The sequence below is a fragment of the Colossoma macropomum genome, unplaced genomic scaffold (genome assembly GCF_904425465.1).
Source record: "Colossoma macropomum unplaced genomic scaffold, Colossoma_macropomum, whole genome shotgun sequence".
Classification (NCBI taxonomy): domain Eukaryota; kingdom Metazoa; phylum Chordata; class Actinopteri; order Characiformes; family Serrasalmidae; genus Colossoma; species Colossoma macropomum.
In genome coordinates this window covers 21,161,850-21,174,929 of record NW_023494789.1, presented here as the reverse complement: position 1 = coordinate 21,174,929, position 13,080 = coordinate 21,161,850, and positions in this window count along the sequence as shown.

Below are 13,080 nucleotides of genomic sequence, written 5' to 3'. Positions count from 1 at the left end.
GCCTACATACGCCGCTGCTTACTTATTCTACGACATAGCAGTCTGCATTGGCTTTGTGTGCAGCAAAACTTGTTGCTTGTTGCTATTTGTCAACAAAATATACATATGAATTTCACCTACTTATCCTGTCATGTTTCTCACCAGTCTGGATCAGGTTCTTTAGATTTTACACTCTAAAGGCAGTGACTTCTCTACACTCTTATTGCTGCCATGTAACTTGCATGGATACATACTGTTTGCAAATACATACTGCTAAAATCATTTCATGGTAGACTCAAAAGAAAGAAAATGACAGGGAAATGCTTTGAATACCAGAACACTGGCCAGAAAATGCTAGTTTTTGCTAAATTGGTGTTGCTTCCCTGAAAATTTATTGCAGAAAACACATGTTGGCCCTAAGTGGATATTACTAATATATTTCATAGTTCTATTCATAAAAAACGGTACAAGAGGATGCTTTTCAAGTGAGTCCACCTGTTAGGAAAAGAACCCTCTTTTAGATCTGGCTGGGGGGTTGTTGTATCTATGATACTTGTATAGGTTTCACATGTTGGACACAATTATGTGTGATTAAAAACAAATTATAGTTGTGTCAACAGAAAGAAAGTTATAGGGGGTGCCTTTTAAGGCAGTCCACCTGCCAGGAAATGCACCCCCTCTAAAATCTGGCTACATCATTATTACACCCATGATACTTATTCAGGTATCACATATTGGTCCAAACTATGTGTGAATAAAAACATATCATAGTTGTGTCAACAGAAAGAAAGTTATAGAGGGGTGCCTTTTAAGGCAGTCCACCTGCCAGGAAATGCACCCCCTCTAAAATCTGGCTACATCATTATTACATCCATGATACTAATTACAGGTATCACATATTGGTCCAAAATATGTTTGAATAAAAACATATCATAGTTGTGTCAACTGAAAGAAAGTTATAGGGGGTGCCTTTTAAGGCAGTCCACCTGCCAGGAAATACACCCCCTCTAAAATCTGGCTACATTATTACATTCAGGATGCTTATACAGGTAATGCTTATGGGTTCCAAATATGTTGAAGGGATGCAGATTATCTCCCTTAATCAAATTTGAATATTTGGAATTCTTGCTTAAGAATATTTTTCTCCAATCTATGTCAACAGACATGGCAGTGACCAATGGTAGACGAGACCGAACTGGGTATTTTAGTCATTGTATATAACTGGATGAAAGGGAACCTTCAAGGTCTTGGGCCTGAGACTCTTTCTGATAAGATTACGAGACACCATATCTTTGTTGACTTGAAAAATGTTTTTCAGGATAACAAACATACCAAGGAAACATACAATAAAGAAAATATAAAAATAGAGAAAAATAATCTCAACAGATGATTATGTTCACTTAAACCGCATGCACAAAGGCTTACCTAAGGAAAAGCTTAAAGAAAATCAGCAGGCTAAAAGAGAGAGAGAAAGGCAGATAGACAGAGACAGAAAGACAAAGTGGTGGGGTGAGAGCCCTCGCAGGTGTCTCCCCCATCTAACACAGACTTCATTGAGGCAGTTAGAGCTTTTTCATATTATATGTAAATGAGACAGTCTACACATATAATTACTAATTACAAAACAAAACTATTATAATGTAGACTTAGATAGGCTTAGCAACAAAACTGAACAGAGTCATTGGTGAGATTCAGTCAACAAAGATATGGTGTCTCGTAATCTCATTATGGGCAAGAGTCTCAGGCCTTGAAGGTTCCCAAAAGGTCACCTTTCATCCAGTTATATACACTGACTAAAATACCCAGTTCGGTCTCCTCTACCATCGGTCACTGCCATGTCTGTTGACATAGATTGGAGAAAAATATTCTTAAGCAAGAATTCAAAATATTCAAATTTGATTACAGGAGATAATCTGCATCCCTTCAACATATTTGGAACCAATAAGCATTACCTGTATAAGCATCCTGGATGTGATAATAATATAGCCAGATTTGAGAAGCAGTGCATTTCCCAGCAGGTTTAGTGATACTGCTATGAAACATTTTTAGTAATGCATATTTTGGACCAATATGTGACACCTGCATAAGTATCATGTAGCCAGATTTTAGAGGGGGTGCATTTCTTGGCAGGTGGACTGCCTTAAAAGGCACCCCCCTATAACTTTCTTTCTGTTGACACAACTATAATATGTTTTTAATCTCACATATGTTGGACCAATATGTGACATCTGTATAAGTATCATGGACGTAATTATAATGTAGCCAGATTTTAGAGGGGGTGCATTTCCTGGCAGGTGGACTTCCTTAAAAGGCACCCCCCTCTAACTTTCTTTCTGTTGACACAACTATGATATGTTTTTATTCACACATATTTTGGACCAATATGTGATACCTGTATAAGTTTCGTAGATGTAATTGTAATGTAACCAGATTAAAAAGGGGGTGCATTTTCCAGCAGGTGGATTAAAAGGCACCCCACTTAACTGCTTTTCTTTTCACATAACTATGATATGTTTTTAATCACACATATTTTAGACCAATATGTGACACCTCTATTAGTTTCATGGATGCAATAACCATATAGCCAGATTTAGGAGGGGGTGCATTTCCTGGTAGGTGGACTGCCTTAAAAAGCACCCCCCTATAACTTTCTTTCTGTTTACACAACTATAATATGTTTTTAATCACACATAATTGTGTCCAACATGTGAAACCTATACAAGTATCATAGATACAACAACCCCCCAGCCAGATCTAAAAGAGGGTTCTTTTCCTAACAGGTGGACTCACTTGAAAAGCATCCTCTTGTACCGTTTTTTATGAATAGAACTATAAAATATATTAGTAATATCCACTTAGGGCCAACATGTGTTTTCTGCAATAAATTTTCAGGGAAGCAACACCAATTTAGCAAAAACTAGCATTTTCTGGCCAGTGTTCTGGTATTCAAAGCATTTCCCTGTCATTTTCTTTCTTTTGAGTCTACCATGAAATGATTTTAGCAGTATGTATTTGCAAACAGTATGTATCCATGCAAGTTACATGGCAGCAATAAGAGTGTATCCCGATTTATAATGGATTGCATCTCCTGAGATTTTTTTTACAAGTCACTGCCTTTAGAGTGTAAAATCTAAAGAACCTGATCCAGACTGGTGAGAAACATGACAGGATAAGTAGGTGAAATTCATATGTATATTTTGTTGACAAATAGCAACAAGCAACAAGTTTTGCTGCACACAAAGCCAATGCAGACTGCTATGTCGTAGAATAAGTAAGCAGCGGCGTATGTAGGCTACATTATACTTTTGTATTACTATTTACGAGTCACTGTACTTTAGAAGAACATCTGGGGTATTTCCATTCTGTAAAACAGCGATTTATGGTGTTGTTGATCAAGATGACCTACGCTTTCGAGCGCTCCCTAGCCATGCATCTCGCGGCAGGGACCTGTGAATCCATGAATGTTTCACTGAAACGGGCGGAACGAAAGAGTCGATTCCGTAAACAGAATCAAACGCGAACTTAAGAGGCGGGACTTCCCGTTTCGGAGGCAGCTTGTGTTACCCGTTCATGACACAAGATGGCGCGATGTGGTATACTGCTTAAAAACGTCATAAAAGTTAGCAGGTCCCGTTAAGTATCTCACACAGGTAATGCTTTCACAATTTAAGACAGTGTTTTTATGCCACATAAGTGTATATCAGTAATTTACTGCTCTAGGTTGTCTACCACAGAATGTTCGCATACTGATCGAGCCCAAAAGTAGTAAGTAACGTTAGTATGCAGTATATGACCAACAGGAATTTCTCCAGATATCAGGATGACATACTGACCAGATATTACGGTATGCATGCATTGCATCCCAGAATGCTACATAGTCATTTTAGGACGATGTAGCCATGGCCGCCTTGTGTTCATGTGACTTTAGTACAGAACACGTAATTGTGGTAGACAGGATACTACTGTGAAGAGTAGGATTCAGTATACAGTCTATAACGGTTAAGCAATAGAACTCTACATCTGAGACTGAGTGATAGAAGTCAGACAAAAAAGTTAGTCTATCTGAGGCTGACTTCTCAAGAATTAAATTTCAGAAACAGAAGGAAATGGCTTAAGTCTCACTGCATGAGATTAAGAGGAGATCTCATTTAGAATATTTCTCTCCTCTGAGGCCTTGTAATATTGAATATTGAATACTGAGTTCTTGTGCCGTTTCCAGTTCAGTAGATTGGCTGTATGCTGTACGTATGAGAGTTGTATGAGATTGTGTGGGAAAATACTGAACAACATGATTATGTTTCAGAGTAGCTTGGTGTGAAAGGAAAAGATTGCTGGAAAGAAGCCAGTTAAATACACTATATGAAAAAAGTATTGGTACACACATCTTAATCATTTTATTCATTGTTTCATCCAGCCCAATCGCCACAGGGTGTATAAAATCAAGCACCTAGCCATGCAGTCTGCCTTTACAAACATTTGTGAAAGAATAGGTCATTCTAAAGATCTCAGTGAATTTGAGCAGAGGACCGTAATAGGATGCCACTGCTGCAACAAGTCATTTTGCAAATTTCTTCCCTTCTAGATATTCTGCAGTCAACTGTGAGTAGTAGTATTGAAAACTAGAAGCATTTAGGAACCACAGCAACTCAGTCATGAAGTGCTGAGGCACATAGTGAATAAAAGTCACCAACGCTCTGCTGACTCAATAACTGCTGAGTTCCAAACCTCATCTGGCTTTAGCATCAGCACAAAAACTGTGCCGGGAGCTTCATGGCGTGGGTGTCCATGGCTGAGCAGCTGCATGCAAGTCTTACATGACCAAGCACAATGCCAAACATCAGATGGAGTGGTGTAAGGCACGCCGGCACTGGACTCTGGAGCAGTGGAAACGTGTTCTGTGGAGTGATGAATCACACTTTTCTCTCTTGCAGTCTGATGGAGGAATCTGGGTTTGGCAAATGGCAGGAAAATGTTACCTGCCTGACTGCACTGTGGCAACTGTAAAATGTGGTAGAGATATTTGTGAGGTCAGACACTAATGTTGGACAAGAGGGCCTGGCTCACAATCTCTATTCTGGTTCATCCCAAAGGTGTTTGATGGGATTGAGGTCAGGGCTCTGTGTAGGCCAGTCAATTTGGGGTTGGGGTTGTTTTTCAGGGGTTGGCCTAGGCCCTTTAGTTCCAGTGAAGGGAAATCTTAATGCTTCAGCATACCAAAACATTTTGCACAATTGTATGCTTCCAACTTCCTGGGAACAGTTTGGGGAAGGCCCTTTTCTGTTCCAGCATGACTGTGCCCCAGTGCACAAAGCAAGGTCCATAAAGGCATGGCTGGGTGAGTTTGGAGTGGAACAACTTGACTGGCCTGCACAGAGCCCTGACCTCAACCCCATCAAACACCTTTGGGATGAACTAGAATGGAGATTGTGAGCCAGGCCCTCTCGTCCAACATTAGTGTCTGACCTCACAAATGCTCTTCTGGATGAATGAACAAAAATTCCCACAGACACACTTCAAAATCTTGTAGAAAGCTTCCCAGAAGAGTGGAAGCTGTTATAGCTGCAAAGGGGACCAACTACATATTAATGCCTATGGATTTAGAATGGGATGTTATAAAAGCTCCTGTAGGTGAAATGTGTAGGTGTCCTAATACTTTCGTCCATATAGTGTATGTCCATAGCAGCATTGTTGTGGTGGGTGCTAATGGAACGTCTGGACATCAGAGTTCTTGAAGGTTTATATGAAACACCAGGGCACTATAAAAAAGCTTACAACTTACCATTACTGTCTTTCTGGCTAGGCAGTACGTTGCACTTTCCCTCTCCATCTGAACTGGGAGATCTGTGGGCTTCATTGAAATACTTTTAATGCAGCGTAGTTACATTTGGAATAACCTGTGCTTGTGCTACTTAAAGTCTGCTGCTTGTGCTTGTGCTACTTAAAGTCTGAACTGACACTGTTTTAGCTGTCCCCTTTTGTGTAGTTTAGTTGTTTACTGCTTTATTGCTTTTAGAATAATCAAGCACTTTGGAAGTTTTGAAAGGTGCTATAAAAGTAGCTTACTTGAGTGTTTTTATAGGACTTTAAGAAAAAAATCCATACTTAATGTGTGAAATGCTGCCATTGGCTAGTAAATGAATTTTTTTCAAATATTATTTTATGACACATTTTAACTACATTGTAGCGGTGGGCAATTAGACAATATTTAATAGTTATTATGAAAAATGACACCACAAAATGCTTTTGTGAGAACATTGCCTATATATCATCAATACATAAAGAACACTGAACTGCATGTTTTATTACAGATTGTAAAAAGCACTGTATTCATAGATTTTGATAGCATTTCTTATAGCCTTTTTAGTCTGTTTTTGTCTGTTTCAACTTATCAAACCTTAGAAAAAACTAAATATATTGCGATGTCTGTTGTTTATCGTGAAAAAGGTCTTTATGTGTGATGTTATATTTTAGTCATTTTATTCACCTGTCATTTTACCTAATTTTATTTTTTGATCATTTACGTTTACTTTTTCTGTTCCTATTTTTGCTTTAGTTGTTTTTTTTGTTTTTATTACTTAATTTTACTCTTCAATTGTAAAGTATTTTGAGCTGCTTTGTGCATGAAAAGAGCTCTATAAATAACATTTGTTACTCTGTTATTAAATTATATTATTATTATTATTATTATTATAAATTTAGATGAGGTGCACCCAATCAAGTGCTAATGATTAGAATGCTGTTAGAGAATATGTTGGAGGAACTTGTCTTATGTAAAATTTCAGATATCTGGTCTGGTTTTCCCTTTGTTATTGAAATGTGTGGTATCATCATGCCTAGATCAAAAGAGCTCTCTGAGGCCTTCACAAAGAAAGTTGAAAGAATGCCTGTAAGTCTAAGAAGAGGTTTAAAAAGATAACCAATGTTGGCTGGTAGATTATCTACAAGTGGAGAAGATTTAAAACCACTGCTAACCTGTCCGCCCCAGCGAATTTCACTCGAGAGCAGACTGATAGATGGTAAAAGAAGTTTCTAAGAACCCCAAAATTTCATCACAGGATCTGCATGGAACTTTTGCCACTGTTGATTCAAAAGTGTATGCATCTACCATTGGAAAAATGAAGCCTGTGCAGTCCAAACAAAACATCAGGACAAGACTAAATTTTGGTAATTAATATCTAGGCAAGGACCAGGACTTCTGGAACAATATGCTGCTATGGACATACAAGTCAAAAATAGAGTTGTTTGGCCACAGCACCAGAAGCCATGTTTGGCAAAAACCAAAGACTGCATTTGATCAGAAGAACCTCATACGAACTGTAAAGCATGGTGGTGGAAATGTTATGATTTGGGGCTTCTTTGCTGCCTTAGGGCCAACTAGCAGTCATAGAATTAACTATGAATTCTCTTTTAGAGAGTGCTTGAAGACAATGTGAGGACCATCTGTAAAAAAAAAATGAAGTTGAAGAAGAGGACCTTCTGACAGGATAGTGATCCCAAACACAAAAGTAAATCCCAAGAAATGGCTCAAAAGAAAGACATGGAGGGTTATGGAATGACCTAGTCAAAGCCCAGATCTTAATCCCATTGAAATGCTGTGGGGTGATTTGAAATGGGCTGTACATGCAAGTAACCCCTTAAACATTGCATAGTTGAAAGAATACTGCATGGAGGAATGGGCAACAATTTCTCCCATTAGATGTCAGAAACTAGTAGGCAGTTATAGGAAATACCTACATCAAGTTATTTCTGCCAAAGGGGGCAGTATCAGTTACTGAAGAACTGCTTACTGTTTCAACAGATAAAAATAACATCTCAGACAATTTTTAAATAAATGATTTCAAAGTCAAATTTCCATTGTTTTTGTTCTACTGCATATTGTTTATCTACATATACTGTTCAGCTGATGATCAAATAACGATATGTCCACATATGTCAAAAAAGAGAAGCATTTCATGGGGTGTATTTACTTCTTCACATGCCTGTAAACTTCATAAAAGTCTACCTGAAATTAATAGTGATGTTTTTTACTTTGTTAGTTCATGTCCCTGAACATACTAAGAATTCTAAGAATGATTTGTCAAATCATATAATTTAAAAGACAAAATTCCTAATTTCCCGTAATCTTTGATTAAAATATAACGACATCTGCTTGTGTCTTATTTTGATTATGTCAATGTGCACCAGTGGGAGGGAACAAAAAAATTAAACAATTATATAATGCTTCAAAATAAAATGCGTACACAAGACATGCTGAGGTCTCTTTTTTTCTTTGACACTGTTCTCATGTTCTGTTATGATTTATTGCCAGTTGCAGAAAACAAATGCCTTTTTCCTCACTTAAATAGTTGTTATTACTCTTACAACTACTGATGTTTTGTTTTGCACTCTAATTATTTACAATTTAAAGGGGAATTCCATTGATTCTGCATAATTAACCTGCTAAGATATAAGCAAAAGCAAGCAATGTGGTTTGATGCGAAATGCTCCATTCTAGAGAAACTTACCAACTTATTTTACAGTGGTGGTGATAGTGACCAGGGTCGACAACACAAATATTGCCATTTTATTTGCTATCCAAAATGACCCGTGAACCTACATTTGTTTTTATAGGTTCAGTAATGTTGAGAATGGTAAAATAGTGCTAGACTTGCAAAAATAAGTATCATTTGGGTACTATCTTGCTTTGCAACACCTTACATAGGAACCAGACATTTAAAGTGTTTATTTCCTCTAAAACTACATAACAGAAAGTTATTGCATTAAATAGATATGAATACACAGCCTAATGCCTGAGACACTGTTTTGCAATAGGCTTGAGATAAGAGCCTTTAGCCTTTTTTAATTTATCCATGGTGGCGTGGTGCATGGAAGGTTTTGTATAGCACCCAAAGGATACTTATTTTTTTCTATCCGTGAGTGAGTACCTAATACACACTTTATCTCCAGGCACATTTAATGGTGTGCCTGGAGATAAAGCTCAGCCAAGGGGATAGGTTTATTTCATTCATGAATACATATCCATACCTTTGCCAGAATTGGCTGGGCTGAGAGGCTGTAGGCTGTTAAAAACAAATCAGACTATATCAAAATGAGAACAGTCTTCGACAGAAACCTATTGGCCTTGAAATTGAAAAGAATTGTTTTTAATTCATGCTGTTTTTAAATATAAATTACTCTTATTGTGAAACATACCACCAGACTGACAGCACCTTGAGTCACGGTGATACTTTGTTTGCATCCACAGATTCAGTCTGGCATCGGCCCAGTTGGGAACTGTTTCTGTAGACATTTTGTAGGCAGACCAATTAGCTGCCTCTGATGAGCCACAGTGACAGTTCCGTGGATGACACTAAATACAACGGCAAGGGCTCTTCACACGGATGCTATGCCAATATGGAAATGGGGGATTGCCAGGCTGAATCCTTACAGCAGAACAAGTTACAAGCTTATGACATTCAGGGTAATTTGTAGCAGGTTAACTGAGTTTGCACCTCTTTTTGGGCATAGTCTGGTATGCAAGTTTTAGTGAGGTAAGAGATCTTTTGTTTACTTTTGTTTTTGACACCATCTAGTGTTAAGTCTGTGTCTTGGCCATGGATTTTATCTGTGTCTTGTTTTCTGTAATGAAGCTATTTATTGCTTTGTTGCTTTTAGAATTATAAAGCACCTTGTAACTTACAGTTCTGAAAGATGCTATAAAAATAGAGATAGAAAGTCTACACTTAATCTGTGAAATGTAAATTAAATCTTATTTTATTTAATGTAACTACAAAGTATAATTTACCAAAACAATGACTTTAAAATGTTGTTGTCTATCTTGCAAATCCTTACATTTGAAAAAGTTTTCATTTAATAATTTAATTTGAAAATCTCATTACCGCAGTGCGTCTGGCTCTATATTGAGACATGTTGTATTGTAAATTACACATATCAAAATGAAATTAGCCCAAAAAATCATTACTATATATTTTCTTAGTAAAAATGGAAGCATCACTGAATTCTCATATATAATAATAATGAAAATATAGGGGAAAAACAAAATGTCAATAATTGATGATCTCATCCTCTGTAACATCTTTTTTAAGCCTTGTAACTGACACAGATTTTTTAAAATAAATATTGAAAGATTGGTTTATCAATAGATATTGATTTTGATAGGAGTATGTCATGGACATGTTTTCTCGGTTAAATTAGATTGGTTGGGGGCTGAGCTAGCTGATCTGTCTCACTGAAAAGAGCCAGAATGCCCATCACTAGACTAAACTGAACTGTAGAACAGCTTGACGGCATGACTTTGCCTGCAGCATACTCCAAATGAAAGCAATGCTTCAATGCAAAACTGTCTTTTAGGCCAAAATAATGTGGTGGTTTGAGTTTGTACGGTTTGGTGTGCGCCACTTGCTGAACAGAACTCCTGATCACTGCATCATTTGTTTTGAGACTTCCCACTGACTGTGACTGGCCAAAGCAGGGGGCTGGTTTCTAGCAGTGCTGAGAAGTACACTGAGTCGTTTTTAAGTATAGCCAACTTACGACAATATGTTAGTTAGATTTTGTTTAGTTCTTTTCTTGTTTGAAGTATACTGCCACCTTTATGGTAATTACTGCTCTCTAAACCAGCGGTTTTGCGATGCTTTTTTTGTTCTTTTTGTAATTTCAATTTGTACATTCAGAATGTAACTTTCAAAAATGTAACTTTGACAACAACTTACTTGAGTCTGAGCAGAAAATTAAACAATACCTGCAAAATATTCCTGTTTCTGCCAAAGTTAGGGCACAATATTTTTTGTTGTCTCTTTGAACGTTCTGTATTATTGTACATTGACTCATATGCTAAAAATTATACATAAACCAGTATTATTTGACTGAAAGAAGGTCCAGGCCTCAGCAGAGGATGCCACTGATGTTTTCTGAAGTGGGTAGGTTAAGCTGGATGTATTTTCATTCAAAGACAATGATGTAGTTACAAATTCTGCAGATTATGCTGTGCCTAATTGTGATTTGAACTGACAGACAGCAATGGAGGAAATCTTGACAATCACGGCTGATGATCTGGAGAGTAATGGTGCAAGAGGTCAAGAAAAAGCAACTTGAAGCATGGGAGGTGGACAAAGAGAAATGGAAGAAAGTGTACTGTCCAGAAAGAGAATAATGGCAGGCTGCAAGGAGAAGAACGGGGAAACTAGTGCATCAGGACAAGGTAGAGAACTGAAGAATAGCAGCAGAGATGAAGAATGTCAGTTTTCAGTGGGTTGAAAAGCAGAGACAGCGGATTGAAAAAGGTCAGCAAGATGACAGTCTTTGTACACCCACTAAAGATAGAAGGGCTCCACCCTGCTCTGAGCATCTGCTGAATTAGGAGAGTGATTGGAAGTTGAGAAGACAGATGGAGAGCAGAAGGCAAACCAGAATGCCGCAGGAGCTTAGGAGATATCTTGAGGAAACTGAGAGAGATCATTCTGAGAGAGATAGGGCTCAACAAAGTGATGAAGACGTTCCTGATGAAAGAGATCAAACAACACTGTGTATTCAACAAGCACCTAATCTGGTATCTAAGAAGGACAGCATGATCGGTATTCAGCAGGGCTGATGAAGAGGCACAGAGACAGCACAGGTCTGATTAACCCTTTAAAGCATTTTTCAATCTAATCTCTACCTGCTGTGTCTGTATTGCCACCAATCATTTCTATGCATTTCCCTGTACATAGAAAAGAACGTAAATCTCGCTGACTTAAAATACATTTATAATAGAACCCTGTAACATCTCTTTGCTAATTGTCTGTGCTAATTAGCCATATGCTACAGATAGAGACTAGGTTGAACATTTGTAGAGTATTCCTTTAAGAGCTATGTTATTGCTCATCTGCCATAATTAGAAGCAGTGAACTGAGCCAGGGTTCACTTGAAAGCAGACTGAGACCCGCAAGTTTTCAGTGGGTCACGGTTCAGTTCTTTGGTGCAGACCTGAGTATGGGTGGAATGTTCACACTTGTCAGAATGAACCAAACTAAAGAAAAGTCTGCACCACATAAAGTAGGTGTGAAAGTGCCTTTAGATCCTTGCAAAAAGAGGCAAAGTGGTACGAAGAGATGAAGCTGATGAAAGGCAGAGTTGGAGGTAAAGTTAAAGAAGAGAGAGACCATCTTCATGACATCACTGCCTGCCACTGAAATGCTCAAGTAAAGGCTTCTTATGAACTGAAATATAGACAAATGTTCCTGGACTAGAAAGGAATGAATACCTCTGGACCCAACAGTATGAATGATGCAAGAGAAGGCAAAGAGATAGGTCAAAAGGTCAGAGTAAAGACAGAAATAATGGAAAGGGAATAGGAGTAAAAGAATACATATGAGCAAAAATGAGCTGCGAGAAGCAAAGTGGGAAGTTTATTTTTATTTTTTCTCTGGAGCGATAACATAGAACCACCTTTGCTTCCTTGAAGAACCTTTCAGTGGATGTTTTTGACATTTTTTGTAAATGAGACATGTGAGTATGAAGAACTTTTTGAAAGTTGAACAACCCCTTAACAATTCAGGATTACATCATACTAAGCCTTATTATTCAGTAACTACAGAGACTTCAATGCAAACCATTGGAGGTATTCTTAAGTATGTAACAGATCATTAAGGGGTTAAAAGAACCTCATACATAATGGAAAGGTTCTATACCTATTAAACCTTCTTAGAATTATATAAATTAAATCCAGGAACCATTTAGAAAATTTTAGTTTTGAGAGTGTACTTAAAGCTGTTTGCATTTTCCTTGTAAATGTGCTAGAAATGCAATTGAGTAAGACAGTCACACTGATCTGAGCAAAAACATAAAACATATATGCAAAAGTATGTTTCTTAAATATGCCATTTTTTTCTGCAAATCAACAGAAACAGTTCTTTATAGCACTGAAAACCATTCTATTTCCAAAACATTCTGTAAAGAACCATATAAAGAGTTTCTGCATCATAGAGAAGAACCATGCAGAGAACCATTTAAGCGTTCATATGCTTCTTTGAGTTGTCATGGTTCTATATATAAGGATTGCCTTTACTGAAGAACTCTCAAAGAATCATTAAACCAGTGGATTAAAAAGCTGGATCAGCAGGA